Source organism: Stenella coeruleoalba, assembly GCF_951394435.1.
Source record: "Stenella coeruleoalba genome assembly, chromosome: 4".
Classification (NCBI taxonomy): domain Eukaryota; kingdom Metazoa; phylum Chordata; class Mammalia; order Artiodactyla; family Delphinidae; genus Stenella; species Stenella coeruleoalba.
This window is the reverse complement of record NC_137149.1, coordinates 90054592-90073363: the sequence shown is the minus strand read 5'-3', so window position 1 is coordinate 90073363 and position 18772 is coordinate 90054592. Positions and strand designations below refer to the sequence as shown.

The 18772-nt window shown below is 43.7% G+C and overlaps 1 long non-coding RNA gene across 50 annotated transcripts in view; it reads right to left on the bottom strand.

The window, feature by feature from the left end:
• Positions 1–18772, bottom strand: part of LOC307185334 — a 3778167-nt gene that overhangs the window by 236883 nt on the left and 3522512 nt on the right. Inside the window, exon 18 of one of the 50 annotated variants that reach the window (XR_013827983.1) lies at positions 8328–8413. The exons of the other annotated variants lie outside the window; for them this stretch is intronic. This is a non-coding gene — a long non-coding RNA (uncharacterized lncRNA). The remainder of the gene's footprint in view (positions 1–8327; positions 8414–18772) is intronic. 50 annotated transcript variants of the gene reach the window in all.

Below are 18772 nucleotides of genomic sequence, written 5' to 3'. Positions count from 1 at the left end.
TTTTTCCTGAATATATTCAGGAAAAAACGCATACGCCCTTTTTGGCCAACCAAGCAAGCTTGCAAAGGAAATCTGCACTACAATGAAGTCTCACTTCCCCCCGGTCAAAAGGGCCATCTGAAAAAAGTGTAAAATCCAGAAAGACAGGACAGGCCATGGAGAACTGGGAGCCTTGTTATGCTGATGGGCGGGATGTAAATTGTCAACAGACACTCGGGAGAAGTGTATGGTGTTTCCTGAAACATCTAAAAAACAAAGCAACAGAGCCTAGGGCACTTCCACTTATGGTCCTATAGCTTAGGGAAATTAAAATCAAAAAGACACAGCCACCCCAAAGTTTGGAAAGGCTCTGTTTACAAGAACCTCGTTTACAGTACAAGTTCAACATCGCAGAAAGTGAAAACTGGATAAAGAAGTTGTGGTATTTACTTACAAAGCAATATCACTCAGCAATGAAATCTGTGTCATCAGGCCCTTAGCAGCACAATGAGTGGATTCAGGTATGATGATTCTAACTGAAATAAGTCACACAGAAAAAGAAACATCATAAGATATCAGTAATACACGGAATGTAAACTTGGCTACACAGGAACTGAATTACAGAACAGAACAGGGTCTCAAATTTAGAAAACCAACTTATTCTTGCTTAAGGGTAAAGGTGAGTTGCGGTGCTGCATAAAACCAGAGATTGAAATGAGCACAGATAAAGTTCCTTAAGCCAAATATGGAATAGACAAGAGCTACTCCTTGCTCAATGAAATGGACTCAACACCCCATATTAAACGCCTAAGAATGTACCTGACTAGTAAGTATCTTAAAACCTATGGATTGCTATGTCTCCGAAAGAGAATCAAGCATGTGTACAGGGGCATAAACGCAGCAGTGATAGGATTGGAGAGGTTCGGTGAGCAAATGAAGACCCTTTGAAGTCATATTGCATGGTACCCATTCCACGAGTTTCAACTACCCAGGTTTAAGGTATTCTTCCTTCAGCTAAAACATGCATGTGGAACCTAGAGTATGATCAACCATGTGATCGGGAGACGTGTTCAAATATGTCTCAGTTTTCGTACCCTGGTACTCGGGTGCAACATTCCAGACGCTTTACTAACACTCGCCCGACTTGGAGAGTCAGTCCCTTTAACCTCCCGTTTGGCCCAGTTTGCAATTTCTGCGGAAGATGAACAGGAATAGCGAGAACCAATGAGAGGCTAGCTGGAGGTGTCTGGACGGGCAAATTTAACTCTCATTTTCCACCATGAAGAGGAATTAACCAAAGGCTCAGCGTGCCCTGCCGGAACCAGATTAGGGCATAGAGCCATCCTGTGGTGTTGCGGCAAGGTCACAAGAAAGCAAGTTGAAGAAAGGAGCTCAGGGGCACTGTAATTCACAAACCTGCAGAGTTATAAATGACAGCTATCGTCCAAAAATAGACTGAAGTAAGGCTGCCAAGAGGACTTGAAAGCGGGTCAGAATTGCAGGAAACCGATTTCAGGAGCTAGACTGGAATTGCATTGAAAGCATAGGAAAAGAGGCAGAACGTCCACAATGATGCACTTGGCCAAAAAGGGCGTATGCGTTTTTTCCTGAATATATTCAGGAAAAAACGCATACGCCCTTTTTGGCCAACAAGCAAGCTTGCAAAGGAAATCTGCACTACAATGAAGTCTCACTTCCCCCCGGTCAAAAGGGCCATCTGAAAAACGTGTAAAATCCAGAAAGGCAGGACAGGCCATGGAGAACTGGGAGCCTTGTTATGCTGATGGGCGGGATGTAAATTGCCAACAACCACTCGGGAGAAGTGTATGGTGTTTCCTGAAACATCTAAAAAACAAAGCAACAGAGCCTAGGGCACTGCCACTTATGGTCCTATAGATTAGGGAAATTAAAATCAAAAAGACACAGCCACCCCAAAGTTTGGGACGCCTCTGTTTACAAGAACCTCGTTTACAGTACAAGTTCAACATCGCAGAAAGTGAAAAATGGATAAAGAAGTTGTGGTATTTACTTACAAAGCAATATCACTCAGCAATGAAATCTGTGTCATCAGGCCCTTAGCAGCACAATGAGTGGATTCAGGTATGATGATTCTAACTGAAATAAGTCACACAGAAAAAGAAACATCATAAGATATCTGTAATACACGGAATGTAAACTTGGCTACACAGGAACTGAATTACAGAACAGAACAGGGTCTCAAATTTAGAAAACCAACTTATGCTTGCTTAAGGGTAAAGGTGAGTTGTGGTGTTGCATAAAACCAGAGATTGAAATGAGCACAGATAAAGTTCCTTAAGTCAAATATGGAATAGATAAGAGCTACTCCTTGCTCAACGAAATGGACTCAACACCGCATATTAAACGCCTAAGAATGTACCTGACTAGTAAGTATCTTAAAACCTATGAATTGCTATGTCTCCGATAGAGAATCAAGCATGTGTACAGGGGCATAAACGCAGCAGTGATAGGATTGGAGAGGTTCGGTGAGCAAATGAAGACCCTTTGAAGTCATATTGCATGGTACCCATTACACTGGTCTTAACTCTCCAGGTTTAAGGTATTCTTCCTTCAGCTAAATCATGCATGTGGAACCTAGAGTATGATCAACCATGTGATCGGGAGACGTGTTCAAATATGTCTCAGTTTTCGTACCCTGGTACTCGGGTGCAACATTCCAGACGCTTTACTAACACTCTCCCCACTTGGAGAGTCAGTCCCTTTAACCTCCTGTTTGGCCCAGTTTGCAATTTCTGCGGAAGATGAACAGGAATAGCGAGAACCAATGAGAGACTAGCTGGAGGTGTCTGGACGGGCAAATTTAACTCTCATTTCCCACCAGGAAGAGGAAATAACCAAAGGCTCAGCGTGCCGTGCCGGAACCAGATTAGGGCCTGAAGCCATCCTGCGGTGTTGCGGCCAGCTCAAAAGAAAGCGAGTTGAAGAAAGGAGCTCAGGGGCACTGTAATTCACAAACCTGCAGAGTTATAAATGACAGCTATCGTCCAAAAATAGACTGAAGTAAGGCTGCCAAGAGGACTTGAAAGCGGGGCAGAATTGCAGGAAACCGATTTCAGGAGGTAGACTGGAATTGCATTGAAAGCATAGGAAAAGAGGCAGAACGTCCACAATGATGCACTTGGCCAAAAAGGGCGTATGCGTTTTTTCCTGAATATATTCAGGAAAAAACGCATACGCCCTTTTTGGCCAACCAAGCAAGCTTGCAAAGGAAATCTGCACTACAATGAAGTCTCACTTCCCCCCGGTCAAAAGGGCCATCTGAAAAAAGTGTAAAATCCAGAAAGGCAGGACAGGCCATGGAGAACTGGGAGCCTTGTTATGCTGATGGGCGGGATGTAAATTGCCAACAGACACTTGGGAGAAGTGTATGGTGTTTCCTGAAACATCTAAAAAACAAAGCAACAGAACCTAGGGCACTTCCACTTATGGTCCTATAGCTTAGGGAAATTAAAATCAAAAAGACACAGCCACCCCAAAGTTTGGAACGGCTCTGTTTACAAGAACCTCGTTTACAGTACAAGTTCAACATCGCAGAAAGTGAAAAATGGATAAAGAAGTTGTGGTATTTACTTACAAAGCAATATCACTCAGCAATGAAATCTGTGTCATCAGGCCCTTAGCAGCACAATGAGTGGATTCAGGTATGATGATTCCAACTGAAATAAGTCACACAGAAAAAGAAACATCATAAGATATCACTAATACACGGAATGTAAACTTGGCTACACAGGAACTGAATTACAGAACAGAACAGGGTCTCAAATTTAGAAAACCAACTTATGCTTGCTTAAGGGGAAAGGTGAGTTGTGGTGCTGCATAAAACCAGAGATTGAAATGAGCACAGATAAAGTTCCTTAAGTCAAATATGGAATAGTCAAGAGCTACTCCTTGCTCAACGAAATGGACTCAACACCCCATATTAAACGCCTAAGAATGTACCTGACTAGTAAGTATCTTAAAACCTATGGATTGCTATGTCTCCGAAAGAGAATCAAGCATGTGTACAGGGGCATAAACGCAGCAGTGATAGGATTGGAGAGGTTCGGTGAGCAAATGAAGACCCTTTGAAGTCATATTGCATGGTACCCATTACACGGGTCTCAACTCTCCAGGTTTAAGGTATTCTTCCTTCAGCTAAAACATGCATGTGGAACCTAGAGTATGATCAACCATGTGATCGGGAGACGTGTTCAAATATGTCTCAGTTTTCGTACCCTGGTACTCGGGTGCAACATTCCAGACGCTTTACTAACACTCTCCCCACTTGGAGAGTCAGTCCCTTTAACCTCCTGTTTGGCCCAGTTTGCAATTTCTGCGGAAGATGAACAGGAATAGTGAGAACCAATGAGAGGCTAGCTGGAGGTGTCTGGACGGGCAAATTTAACTCTCATTTTCCACCATGAAGAGGAAATAACCAAAGGCTCAGCGTGCCCTGCCGGAACCAGATTAGGGCCTGAAGCCATCCTGTGGTGTTGCGGCCAGCTCAAAAGTAAGCAAGTTGAAGAAAGGAGCTCAGGGGCACTGTAATTCACAAACCTGCAGAGTTATAAATGACAGCTATCGTCCAAAAATAGACTGAAGTAAGGCTGCCAAGAGGACTTGAAAGCGGGGCAGAATTGCAGGAAACCGATTTCAGGAGGTAGACTGGAATTGCATTGAAAGCATAGGAAAAGAGGCAGAACGTCCACAATGATGTACTTGGCCAAAAAGGGCGTATGCGTTTTTTCCTGAATATATTCAGGAAAAAACGCATACGCCCTTTTTGGCCAACCAAGCAAGCTTGCAAAGGAAATCTGCACTACAATGAAGTCTCACTTCCCCCGGTCAAAAGGGCCATCTGAAAAAAGTGTAAAATCCAGAAAGGCAGGACAGGCCATGGAGAACTGGGAGCCTTGTTATGCTGATGGGCGGGATGTAAATTGCCAACAACCACTCGGGAGAAGTGTATGGTGTTTCCTGAAACATCTAAAAAACAAAGCAACAGAACCTAGGGCACTTCCACTTATGGTCCTATAGCTTAGGGAAATTAAAATCAAAAAGACACAGCCACCCCAAAGTTTGGAATGGCTCTGTTTACAAGAACCTCGTTTAGAGTACAAGTTCAACATCGCAGAAAGTGAAAAATGGATAAAGAAGTTGTGGTACTTACTTACAAAGCAATATCACTCAGCAATGAAATCTGTGTCATCAGGCCCTTAGCAGCACAATGAGTGGATTCAGGTACGATGATTCTAACTGAAGTAAGTCACACAGAAAAAGAAACATCATAAGATATCAGTAATACACGGAATGTAAACTTGGCTACACAGGAACTGAATTACAGAACAGAACAGGGTCTCAAATTTAGAAAACCAACTTATGCTTGCTTAAGGGTAAAGGTGAGATGGGGTGCTGCATAAAACCAGAGATTGAAATGAGCACACATAAAGTTCCTTAAGTCAAATATGGAATAGACAAGAGCTACTCCTTGCTCAACGAAATGGACTCAACACCGCATATTAAACACCTAAGAATGTACCTGACTAGTAAGTATCTTAAAACCTATGGATTGCTATGTCTCCGAAAGAGAATCAAGCATGTGTACAGGGGCATAAACGCAGCAGTGATAGGATTTGGAGAGGTTCGGTGAGCAAATGAAGACCCTTTGAAGTCATATTGCATGGTACCCATTCCACGGGTCTCAACTCTCCAGGTTTAAGGTATTCTTCCTTCAGCTAAAACATGCATGTGGAACATAGAGTATGATCAACCATGTGATCGGGAGATGTGTTCAAATATGTCTCAGTTTTCGTACCCTGGTACTCGGGTGCAACATTCCAGACGCTTTACTAACACTCTCCCGACTTGGAGAGTCAGTCCCTTTAACCTCCTGTTTGGCCCAGTTTGCAATTTCTGCGGAAGATGAACAGGAATAGCGAGAACCAATGAGAGGCTAGCTGGAGGTGTCTGGACGGGCAAATTTAACTCTCATTTCCCACCAGGAAGAGGAATTAACCAAAGGCTCAGCGTGCCGTGCCGGAACCAGATTAGGGCCTGAAGCCATCCTGCGGTGTTGCGGCCAGCTCAAAAGAAAGCGAGTTGAAGAAAGGAGCTCAGGGGCACTGTAATTCACAAACCTGCAGAGTTATAAATGACAGCTATCGTCCAAAAATAGACTGAAGTAAGGCTGCCAAGAGGACTTGAAAGCGGGGCAGAATTGCAGGAAACCGATTTCAGGAGGTAGACTGGAATTGCATTGAAAGCATAGGAAAAGAGGCAGAACGTCCACAATGATGCACTTGGCCAAAAAGTGCGTATGCGTTTTTTCCTGAATATATTCAGGAAAAAACGCATACGCCCTTTTTGGCCAACCAAGCAAGCTTGCAAAGGAAATCTGCACTACAATGAAGTCTCACTTCCCCCCGGTCAAAAGGGCCATCTGAAAAAAGTGTAAAATCCAAAAAGGCAGGACAGGCCATGGAGAACTGGGAGCCTTGTTATGCTGATGGGCGGGATGTAAATTGCCAACAACCACTCGGGAGAAGTGTATGGTGTTTCCTGAAACATCTAAAAAACAAAGCAACAGAACCTAGGGCACTTCCACTTATGGTCCTATAGCTTAGGGAAATTAAAATCAAAAAGACACAGCCACCCCAAAGTTTGGAACGGCACTGTTTACAAGAACCTCGTTTACAGTACAAGTTCAACATCGCAGAAAGTGAAAAATGGATAAAGAAGTTGTGGTATTCACTTACAAAGCAATATCACTCAGCAATGAAATCTATGTCATCAGGCCCTTAGCAGCACAATGAGTGGATTCAGGTATGATGATTCTAACTGAAATAAGTCACACAGAAAAAGAAACATCATAAGATATCAGTAATACACGGAAAGGAAATTGGCTACACAGGAACTGAATTACAGAACAGAACAGGGTCTCAAATTTAGAAAACCAACTTATGCTTGCTTAAGGGTAAAGGTGAGTTGGGGTGCTGCATAAAACCAGAGATTGAAATGAGCACAGATAAAGTGTCTTAAGCCAAATATGGAATAGACAAGAGCTACTCCTTGCTCAATGAAATGGACTCAACACCGCATATTAAACGCCTAAGAATGTACCTGACTAGTAAGTATCTTAAAACCTATGGATTGCTATGTCTCCGAAAGAGAATCAAGCATGTGTACAGGGGCATAAACGCAGCAGTGATAGGATTGGAGAGGTTCGGTGAGCAAATGAAGACCCTTTGAAGTCATATTGCATGGTACCCATTCCACGGGTTTCAACTACCCAGGTTTTAGGTATTCTTCCTTCAGCTAAAACATGCATGTGGAACTCAGAGTATGATCAACCATGTGATCGGGAGACGTGTTCCAATATGTCTCAGTTTTCCTCCCCTGGTACTCGGGTGCAACATTCCAGACGCTTTACTAACACTCTCCCCACTTGGAGAGTCAGCGCCTTTAACCTCCTGTTTGGCCCAGTTTGCAATTTCTGCGGAAGATGAACAGGAATAGCGAGAACCAATGAGAGGCTAGCTGGAGGTGTCTGGACGGGCAAATTTAACTCTCATTTCCCACCAGGAAGAGGAATTAACCAAAGGCTCAGCATGCCGGGCCGGAACCAGATTAGGGCCTGAAGCCATCCTGCGGTGTTGCGGCCAGGTCACAAGAAAGCGAGTTGAAGAAAGGAGCTCAGGGGCACTGTAATTCACAAACCTGCAGAGTTATAAATGACAGCTATCGTCCAAAAATAGACTGAAGTAAGGCTGCCAAGAGGACTTGAAAGCGGGGCAGAATTGCAGGAAACCGATTTCAGGAGGTAGACTGGAATTGCATTGAAAGCATAGGAAAAGAGGCAGAACGTCCACAATGATGCACTTGGCCAAAAAGGGCGTATGCGTTTTTTCCTGAATATATTCAGGAAAAAACGCATACGCCCTTTTTGGCCAACCAAGCAAGCTTGCAAAGGAAATCTGCACTACAATGAAGTCTCACTTCCCCCCGGTCAAAAGGGCCATCTGAAAAAAGTGTAAAATCCAGAAAGGCAGGACAGGCCATGGAGAACTGGGAGCCTTGTTATGGTGATGGGCGAGATGTAAATTGCCAACAACCACTCGGGAGAAGTGTATGGTGTTTCCTGAAACATCTAAAAAACAAAGCAACAGAACCTAGGGCACTTCCACTTATGGTCCTATAGCTTAGGGAAATTAAAATCAAAAAGACACAGCCACCCCAAAGTTTGGAACGGCTCTGTTTACAAGAACCTCGCTTACAGTACAAGTTCAACATCGCAGAAAGTGAAAAATGGATAAAGAAGTTGTGGTATTAACTTACAAAGCAATATCACTCAACAATGAAATCTGTGTCATCAGGCCATTAGCAGCACAATGAGTGGATTCAGGTATGATGATTCTAACTGAAATAAGTCACACAGAAAAAGAAACATCATAAGATATCAGTAATACACGGAATGTAAACTTGGCTACACAGGAACTGAATTACAGAACAGAACAGGGTCTCAAATTTAGAAAACCAACTTATTCTTGCTTAAGGGTAAAGGTGAGTTGGGGTGCTGCATAAAACCAGAGATTGAAATGAGCACAGATAAAGTTCCTTAAGCCAAATATGGAATAGACAAGAGCTACTCCTTGCTCAACGAAATGGACTCAACACCCCATATTAAACGCCTAAGAATGTACCTGACTAGTAAGTATCTTAAAACCTATGGATTGCTATGTCTCCGAAAGAGAATCAAGCATGTGTACAGGGGCATAAACGCAGCAGTGATAGGATTGGAGAGGTTCGGTGAGCAAATGAAGACCCTTTGAAGTCATATTGCATGGTACCCATTCCACGGGTTTCAACTACCCAGGTTTTAGGTATTCTTCCTTCAGCTAAAACATGCATGTGGAACCCAGAGTATGATCAACCATGTGATCGGGAGACGTGTTCCAATATGTCTCAGTTTTCCTCCCCTGGTACTCGGGTGCAACATTCCAGACGCTTTACTAACACTCTCCCCACTTGGAGAGTCAGTCCCTTTAACCTCCTGTTTGGCCCAGTTTGCAATTTCTGCGGAAGATGAACAGGAATAGCGAGAACCAATGAGAGGCTAGCTGGAGGTGTCTGGACGGGCAAATTTAACTCTCATTTCCCACCAGGAAGAGGAATTAACCAAAGGCTCAGCATGCCGGGCCGGAACCAGATTAGGGCCTGAAGCCATCCTGCCGTGTTGCGGCCAGGTCACAAGAAAGCGAGTTGAAGAAAGGAGCTCAGGGGCACTGTAATTCACAAACCTGCAGAGTTATAAATGACAGCTATCGTCCAAAAATAGACTGAAGTAAGGCTGCCAAGAGGACTTGAAAGCGGGGCAGAATTGCAGGAAACCGATTTCAGGAGGTAGACTGGAATTGCATTGAAAGCATAGGAAAAGAGGCAGAACGTCCACAATGATGCACTTGGCCAAAAAGGGCGTATGCGTTTTTTCCTGAATATATTCAGGAAAAAATGCATACGCCCTTTTTGGCCAACCAAGCAAGCTTGCAAAGGAAATCTGCACTACAATGAAGTCTCACTTCCCCCCAGTCAAAAGGGCCATCTGAAAAAAGTGTAAAATCCAGAAAGGCAGGACAGGCCATGGAGAACTGGGAGCCTTGTTATGGTGATGGGCGGGATGTAAATTGCAAACAACCACTCGGGAGAAGTGTATGGTGTTTCCTTAAACATCTAAAAAACAAAGCAACAGAACCTAGGGCACTTCCACTTATGGTCCTATAGCTTAGGGAAATTAAAATCAAAAAGACACAGCCACCCCAAAGTTTGGAACGGCTCTGTTTACAAGAACCTCGTTTACAGTACAAGTTCAACATCGCAGAAAGTGAAAAATGGATAAAGAAGTTGTGGTATTTACTTACAAAGCAATATCACTCAGCAATGAAATCTGTGTCATCAGGCCCTTAGCAGCACAATGAGTGGATTCAGGTATGATGATTCTAACTGAAATAAGTCACACAGAAAAAGAAACATCATAAGATATCAGTAATACACGGAATGTAAACTTGGCTACACAGGAACTGCATTCCAAAACAGAACAGGGTCTCAAATTTAGAAAACCAACTTATGCTTGCTTAAGGGGAAAGGTGAGTTGGGGTGCTGCATAAAACCAGAGATTGAAATGAGCACAGATAAAGTTCCTTAAGCCAAATATGGAATAGAAAAGAGCTACTCCTTACTCAACGAAATGGACTCAACACCCCATATTAAACGCCTAAGAATGTACCTGACTAGTAAGTATCTTAAAACCTATGGATTGCTATGTCTCCGAAAGAGAATCAAGCATGTGTACAGGGGCATAATGGCAGCAGTGATAGGATTGGAGAGGTTCGGTGAGCAAATGAAGACCCTTTGAAGTCATATTGCATGGTACCCATTCCACGGGTTTCAACTACCCAGGTTTAAGGTATTCTTCCTTCAGCTAAAACATGCATGTGGAACCCAAGTATGATCAACCATGTGATCGGGAGACGTGTTCAAATATGTCTCAGTTTTCCTCCCCTGGTACTCGGGTGCAACATTCCAGACGCTTTACTAACACTCTCCCGACTTGGAGAGTCAGTCCCTTTAACCTCCTGTTTGGCCCAGTTTGCAATTTCTGCGGAAGATGAAAAGGAATAGCAAGAACCAATGAGAGGCTAGCTGGAGGTGTCTGGACGGGCAAATTTAACTCTCATTTCCCACCAGGAAGAGGAATTAACCAAAGGCTCAGCATGCCGGGCCGGAACCAGATTAGGGCCTGAAGCCATCCTGCGGTGTTGCGGCCAGGTCACAAGAAAGCGAGTTGAAGAAAGGAGCTCAGGGACACTGTAATTCACAAACCTGCAGAGTTATAAATGACAGCTATCGTCCAAAAATAGACTGAAGTAAGGCTGCCAAGAGGACTTGAAAGTGGGGCAGAATTGCAGGAAACCGATTTTAGGAGGTAGACTGGAATTGCATTGAAAGCATAGGAAAAGAGGCAGAACGTCCACAATGATGCACTTGGCCAAAAAGGGCGTATGCGTTTTTTCCTGAATATATTCAGGAAAAAACGCATACGCCCTTTTTGGCCAACCAAGCAAGCTTGCAAAGGAAATCTGCACTACAATGAAGTCTCACTTCCCCCCGGTCAAAAGGGCCATCTGAAAAAAGTGTAAAATCCAGAAAGGCAGGACAGGCCATGGAGAACTGGGAGCCTTGTTATGCTGATGGGCGGGATGTAAATTGCCAACAGACACTCTGGAGAAGTGTGTGGTGTTTCCTGAAACATCTAAAAAACAAAGCAACAGAGCCTAGGGCACTGCCACTTATGGTCCTATAGCTTAGGGAAATTAAAATCAAAAAGACACAGCCACCCCAAAGTTTGGGACGCCTCTGTTTACAAGAACCTCGTTTACAGTACAAGTTCAACATTGCAGAAAGTGAAAAATGGATAAAGACGTTGTGGTATTTACTTACAAAGCAATATCACTCAGCAATGAAATCTATGTTATCAGGCCCTTAGCATCACAATGAGTGGATTCAGGTATGATGATTCTAACTGAAATAAGTCACACAGAAAAAGAAACATCATAAGATATCAGTAATACACGGAATGTAAACTTGGCTACACAGGAACTGAATTACAGAACAGAACAGGGTCTAAAATTTAGAAAACCAACTTATGCTTGCTTAAGGGTAAAGGTGAGTTGGGGTGCTGCATAAAACCAGAGATTGAAATGAGCACAGATAAAGTTCCTTAAGTCAAATATGGAATAGACAAGAGCTACTCCTTGCTCAATGAAATGGACTCAACACCGCATATTAAACGCCTAAGAATGTACCTGACTAGTAAGTATCTTAAAACCTATGGATTGCTATGTCTCTGAAAGAGAATCAAGCATGTGTACAGGGGCATAAATGCAGCAGTGATAGGATTGGAGAGGTTCGGTGAGCAAATGAAGACCCTTTTAAGACATATTGCATGGTACCCATTACACGGGTCTCAACTCTCCAGGTTTAAGGTATTCTTCCTTCAGCTAAAACATGCATGTGGAACCTAGAGTATGATCAACCATGTGATCGGGAGACGTGTTCAAATATGTCTCAGTTTTCCTCCCCTGGTACTCGGGTGCAACATTCCAGACGCTTTACTAACACTCTCCCCACTTGGAGAGTCAGTCCCTTTAACCTCCTGTTTGGCCCAGTTTGCAATTTCTGCGGAAGATGAACAGGAATAGCGAGAACCAATGAGAGGCTAGCTGGAGGTGTCTGGACGGGCAAATTTAACTCTCATTTCCCACCAGGAAGAGGAATTAACCAAAGGCTCAGCGTGCCGTGCCGGAACCAGATTAGGGCCTGAAGCCATCCTGCGGTGTTGCGGCCAGGTCACAAGAAAGCGAGTTGAAGAAAGGAGCTCAGGGGCACTGTAATTCACAAACCTGCAGAGTTATAAATGACAGCTATCGTCCAAAAATAGACTGAAGTAAGGCTGCCAAGAGGACTTGAAAGCGGGGCAGAATTGCAGGAAACCGATTTCAGGAGGTAGACTGGAATTGCATTGAAAGCATAGGAAAAGAGGCAGAACGTCCACAATGATGCACTTGGCCAAAAAGGGCGTATGCGTTTTTTCCTGAATATATTCAGGAAAAAACGCATACGCCCTTTTTGGCCAACCAAGCAAGCTTGCAAAGGAAATCTGCACTACAATGAAGTCTCACTTCCCCCCGGTCAAAAGGGCCATCTGAAAAAAGTGTAAAATCCAGAAAGGCAGGACAGGCCATGGAGAACTGGGAGCCTTGTTATGCTGATGGGCGGGATGTAAATTGCAAACAACCACTCCAGAGAAGTGTATGGTGTTTCCTGAAACATCTAAAAAACAAAGCAACAGAGCCTAGGGCACTTCCACTTATGGTCCTATAGCTTAGGGAAATTAAAATCAAAAAGACACAGCCACCCCAAAGTTTGGGACGCCTCCGTTTACAAGAACCTCGTTTACCGGACAAGTTCAATATCACAGAAAGTGAAAAATGGATAAAGAACTTGTGGTACTTACGTACAATGCAGTATCACTCAGCAATGAAATCTATGTCATCAGGCCCGTAGCAGCATAATGAGTGGATTCAGGTACGATGATTCTAACTGAAATAAGTCACACAGAAAAAGAAACATCATAAGATATCACTAATACACGGAATGTAAACTTGGCTACACAGGAACTGCATTCCAAAACAGAACAGGGTCTCAAATTTAGAAAACCAACTTATGCTTGCTTAAGGGGAAAGGTGAGTTGGGGTGCTGCATAAAACCAGAGATTGAAATGAGCACAGATAAAGTTCCTTAAGCCAAATATGGAATAGACAAGAGCTACTCCTTACTCAACGAAATGGACTCAACACCCCATATTAAACGCCTAAGAATGTACCTGACTAGTAAGTATCTTAAAACCTATGGATTGCTATGTCTCCAAAACAGAATCAAACGTGTGTACAGGGGCATAAACGCAGCAGTGATAGGATTGGAGAGGTTCGGTGAGCAAATGAAGACCCTTTGAAGTCATATTGCATGGTACCCATTCCACGGGTCTCAACTCTCCAGGTTTAAGGTATTCTTCCTTCAGCTAAAACATGCATGTGGAACCTAGAGTATGATCAACCATGTGATCGGGAGACGTGTTCAAATATGTCTCAGTTTTCCTCCCCTGGTACTCGGGTGCAACATTCCAGACGCTTTACTAACACTCTCCCCACTAGGAGAGTCAGTCCCTTTAACCTCCTGTTTGGCCCAGTTTGCAATTTCTGCGGAAGATGAACAGGAATAGCGAGAACCAATGAGAGGCTAGCTGGAGGTGTCTGGACGGGCAAATTTAACTCTCATTTCCCACCAGGAAGAGGAATTAACCAAAGGCTCAGCGTGCCGTACCGGAACCAGATTAGGGCCTGAAGCCATCCTGCGGTGTTGCGGCCAGCTCAAAAGAAAGCGAGTTGAAGAAAGGAGCTCAGGGGCACTGTAATTCACAAACCTGCAGAGTTATAAATGACAGCTATCGTCCAAAAATAGACTGAAGTAAGGCTGCCAAGAGGACTTGAAAGCGGGGCAGAATTGCAGGAAACCGATTTCAGGAGGTAGACTGGAATTGCATTGAAAGCATAGGAAAAGAGGCAGAACGTCCACAATGATGCACTTGGCCAAAAAGGGCGTATGCGTTTTTTCCTGAATATATTCAGGAAAAAACGCATACGGCCTTTTTGGCCAACCAAGCAAGCTTGCAAAGGAAATCTGCACTACAATGAAGTCTCACTTCCCCCCGGTCAAAAGGGAAATCTGAAAAAAGTGTAAAATCCAGAAAGGCAGGACAGGCCATGGAGAACTGGGAGCCTTGTTATGCTGATGGGCGGGATGTAAATTGCCAACAACCACTCGGGAGAAGTGTATGGTGTTTCCTGAAACATCTAAAAAACAAAGCAACAGAACCTAGGGCACTTCCACTTATGGTCCTATAGCTTAGGGAAATTAAAATCAAAAAGACACAGCCACCCCAAAGTTTGGAACGGCTCTGTTTACAAGAACCTCGTTTACAGTACAAGTTCAACATCGCAGAAAGTGAAAAATGGATAAAGAATTTGTGGTATTTACTTACAAAGCAATATCACTCAGCAATGAAATCTGTGTCATCAGGCCCTTAGCAGCACAATGAGTGGATTCAGGTATGATGATTCTAACTGAAATAAGTCACACAGAAAAAGAAACATCATAAGATATCAGTAATACACGGAATGTAAATTTGGCTACACAGGAACTGAATTACAGAACAGAACAGGGTCTCAAATTTAGAAAACCAACTTATGCTTGCTTAAGGGGAAAGGTGAGTTGGGGTGCTGCATAAAACCAGAGATTGCAATGACCACAGATAAAGTTCCTTAAGCCAAATATGGAATAGACAAGAGCTACTCCTTGCTCAATGAAATGGACTCAACACCCCATATTAAATGCCTAAGAATGTACCTGACTAGTAAGTATCTTAAAACCTATGGATTGCTATGTCTCCGAAAGAGAATCAAGCATGTGTACAGGGGCATAAACGCAGCAGTGATAGGATTGGAGAGGTTCGGTGAGCAAATGAAGACCCTTTGAAGTCATATTGCATGGTACCCATTCCACGGGTTTCAACTACCCAGGTTTAAGGTATTCTTCCTTCAGCTAAAACATGCATGTGGAACCTAGAGTATGATCAACCATGTGATCGGGAGACGTGTTCAAATATGTCTCAGTTTTCCTCCCCTGGTACTCGGGTGCAACTTTCCAGACGCTTTACTAACACTCTCCTGACTTGGAGAGTCAGTCCCTTTAACCTCCTGTTTGGCCCAGTTTGCAATTTCTGCGGAAGATGAAAAGGAATAGCAAGAACCAATGAGAGGCTAGCTGGAGGTGTCTGGACGGGCAAATTTAACTCTCATTTCCCACCAGGAAGAGGAATTAACCAAAGGCTCAGCATGCCGGGCCGGAACCAGATTAGGGCCTGAAGCCATCCTGCGGTGTTGCGGCCAGGTCACAAGAAAGCGAGTTGAAGAAAGGAGCTCAGGGACACTGTAATTCACAAACCTGCAGAGTTATAAATGACAGCTATCGTCCAAAAATAGACTGAAGTAAGGCTGCCAAGAGGACTTGAAAGCGGGGCAGAATTGCAGGAAACCGATTTCAGGAGGTAGACTGGAATTGCATTGAAAGCATAGGAAAAGAGGCAGAACGTCCACAATGATGCACTTGGCCAAAAAGGGCGTATGCGTTTTTTCCTGAATATATTCAGGAAAAAACGCATACGCCCTTTTTGGCCAACCAAGCAAGCTTGCAAAGGAAATCTGCACTACAATGAAGTCTCACTTCCCCCCGGTCAAAAGGGCCATCTGAAAAAAGTGTAAAATCCAGAAAGGCAGGACAGGCCATGGAGAACTGGGAGCCTTGTTATGCTGATGGGCGGGATGTAAATTGCAAACAACCACTCCAGAGAAGTGTATGGTGTTTCCTGAAACATCTAAAAAACAAAGCAACAGAGCCTAGGGCACTTCCACTTATGGTCCTATAGCTTAGGGAAATTAAAATCAAAAAGACACAGCCACCCCAAAGTTTGGGACGCCTCCGTTTACAAGAACCTCGTTTACCGGACAAGTTCAATATCACAGAAAGTGAAAAATGGATAAAGAACTTGTGGTACTTACGTACAATGCAGTATCACTCAGCAATGAAATCTATGTCATCAGGCCCGTAGCAGCATAATGAGTGGATTCAGGTACGATGATTCTAACTGAAATAAGTCACACAGAAAAAGAAACATCATAAGATATCACTAATACACGGAATGTAAACTTGGCTACACAGGAACTGCATTCCAAAACAGAACAGGGTCTCAAATTTAGAAAACCAACTTATGCTTGCTTAAGGGGAAAGGTGAGTTGGGGTGCTGCATAAAACCAGAGATTGAAATGAGCACAGATAAAGTTCCTTAAGCCAAATATGGAATAGACAAGAGCTACTCCTTACTCAACGAAATGGACTCAACACCCCATATTAAACGCCTAAGAATGTACCTGACTAGTAAGTATCTTAAAACCTATGGATTGCTATGTCTCCAAAAGAGAATCAAACGTGTGTACAGGGGCATAAACGCAGCAGTGATAGGATTGGAGAGGTTCGGTGAGCAAATGAAGACCCTTTGAAGTCATATTGCATGGTACCCATTCCACGGGTCTCAACTCTCCAGGTTTAAGGTATTCTTCCTTCAGCTAAAACATGCATGTGGAACCCAGAGTATGATCAACCATGTGAACGGGAGACGTGTTCAAATATGTCTCAGTTTGCCTCCCCTGGTACTCGGGTGCAACATTCCAGACGCTTTACTAACACTCTCCCGACTTGGAGAGTCAGTCCCTTTAAACTCCTGTTTGGCCCAGTTTGCAATTTCTGCGGAGGATGAACAGGAATAGCGAGAACCAATGAGAGACTAGCTGGAGGTGTCTGGACGGGCAAATTTAACTCTCATTTCCCAACAGGAAGATGAAATAACCAAAGGCTCAGCATGCCGTACCGGAACCAGATTAGGGCCTGAAGCCATCCTGCGGTGTTGCGGCCAGCTCAAAAGAAAGCGAGTTGAAGAAAGGAGCTCAGGGGCACTGTAATTCACAAACCTGCAGAGTTATAAATGACAGCTATCGTCCAAAAATAGACTGAAGTAAGGCTGCCAAGAGGACTTGAAAGCGGGGCAGAATTGCAGGAAACCGATTTCAGGAGGTAGACTGGAATTGCATTGAAAGCATAGGAAAAGAGGCAGAACGTCCACAATGATGCACTTGGCCAAAAAGGGCGTATGCGTTTTTTTCCTGAATATATTCAGGAAAAAACGCATACGCCCTTTTTGGCCAACCAAGCAAGCTTGCAAAGGAAATCTGCACTACAATGAAGTCTCACTTCCCCCCAGTCAAAAGGGCCATCTGAAAAAAGTGTAAAATCCAGAAAGGCAGGACAGGCCATGGAGAACTGGGAGCCTTGTTATGCTGATGGGCGGGATGTAAATTGCCAACAACCACTCGGGAGAAGTGTATGGTGTTTCCTGAAACATCTAAAAAACAAAGCAACAGAACCTAGGGCACTTCCACTTATGGTCCTATAGCTTAGGGAAATTAAAATCAAAAAGACACAGCCACCCCAAAGTTTGGAACGGCTCTGTTTACAAGAACCTCGTTTACAGTACAAGTTCAACATCGCAGAAAGTGAAAAATGGATAATGAAGTTGTGGTATTTACTTACAAAGCAATATCACTCAGCAATGAAATCTGTGTCATCAGGCCCTTAGCAGCACAATGAGTGGATTCAGGTATGATGATTCTAACTGAAATAAGTCACACAGAAAAAGAAACATCATAAGATATCAGTAATACACGGAATGTAAATTTGGCTACACAGGAACTGAATTACAGAACAGAACAGGGTCTCAAATTTAGAAAACCAACTTATGCTTGCTTAAGGGGAAAGGTGAGTTGGGGTGCTGCATAAAACCAGAGATTGAAATGAGCACAGATAAAGTTCCTTAAGCCAAATATGGAATAGACAAGAGCTACTCCTTGCTCAACGAAATGGACTCAACACCCCATATTAAATGCCTAAGAATGTACCTGACTAGTAAGTATCTTAAAACCTATGGATTGCTATGTCTCCGAAAGAGAATCAAGCATGTGTACAGGGGCATAAACGCAGCAGTGATAGGATTGGAGAGGTTCGGTGAGCAAATGAAGACCCTTTGAAGTCATATTGCATGGTACCCATTCCACGGGTTTCAACTACCCAGGTTTAAGGTATTCTTCCTTCAGCTAAAACATGCATGTGGAACCTAGAGTATGATCAACCATGTGATCGGGAGACGTGTTCAAATATGTCTCAGTTTTCCTCCCCTGGTACTCGGGTGCAACATTCCAGACGCTTTACTAACACTCTCCCGACTTGGAGAGTCAGTCCCTTTAACCTCCTGTTTGGCCCAGTTTGCAATTTCTGCGGAAGATGAAAAGGAATAGCAAGAACCAATGAGAGGCTAGCTGGAGGTGTCTGGACGGGCAAATTTAACTCTCATTTCCCACCAGGAAGAGGAATTAACCAAAGGCTCAGCATGCCGGGCCGGAACCAGATTAGGGCCTGAAGCCATCCTGCGGTGTTGCAGCCAGGTCACAAGAAAGCGAGTTGAAGAAAGGAGCTCAGGGACACTGTAATTCACAAA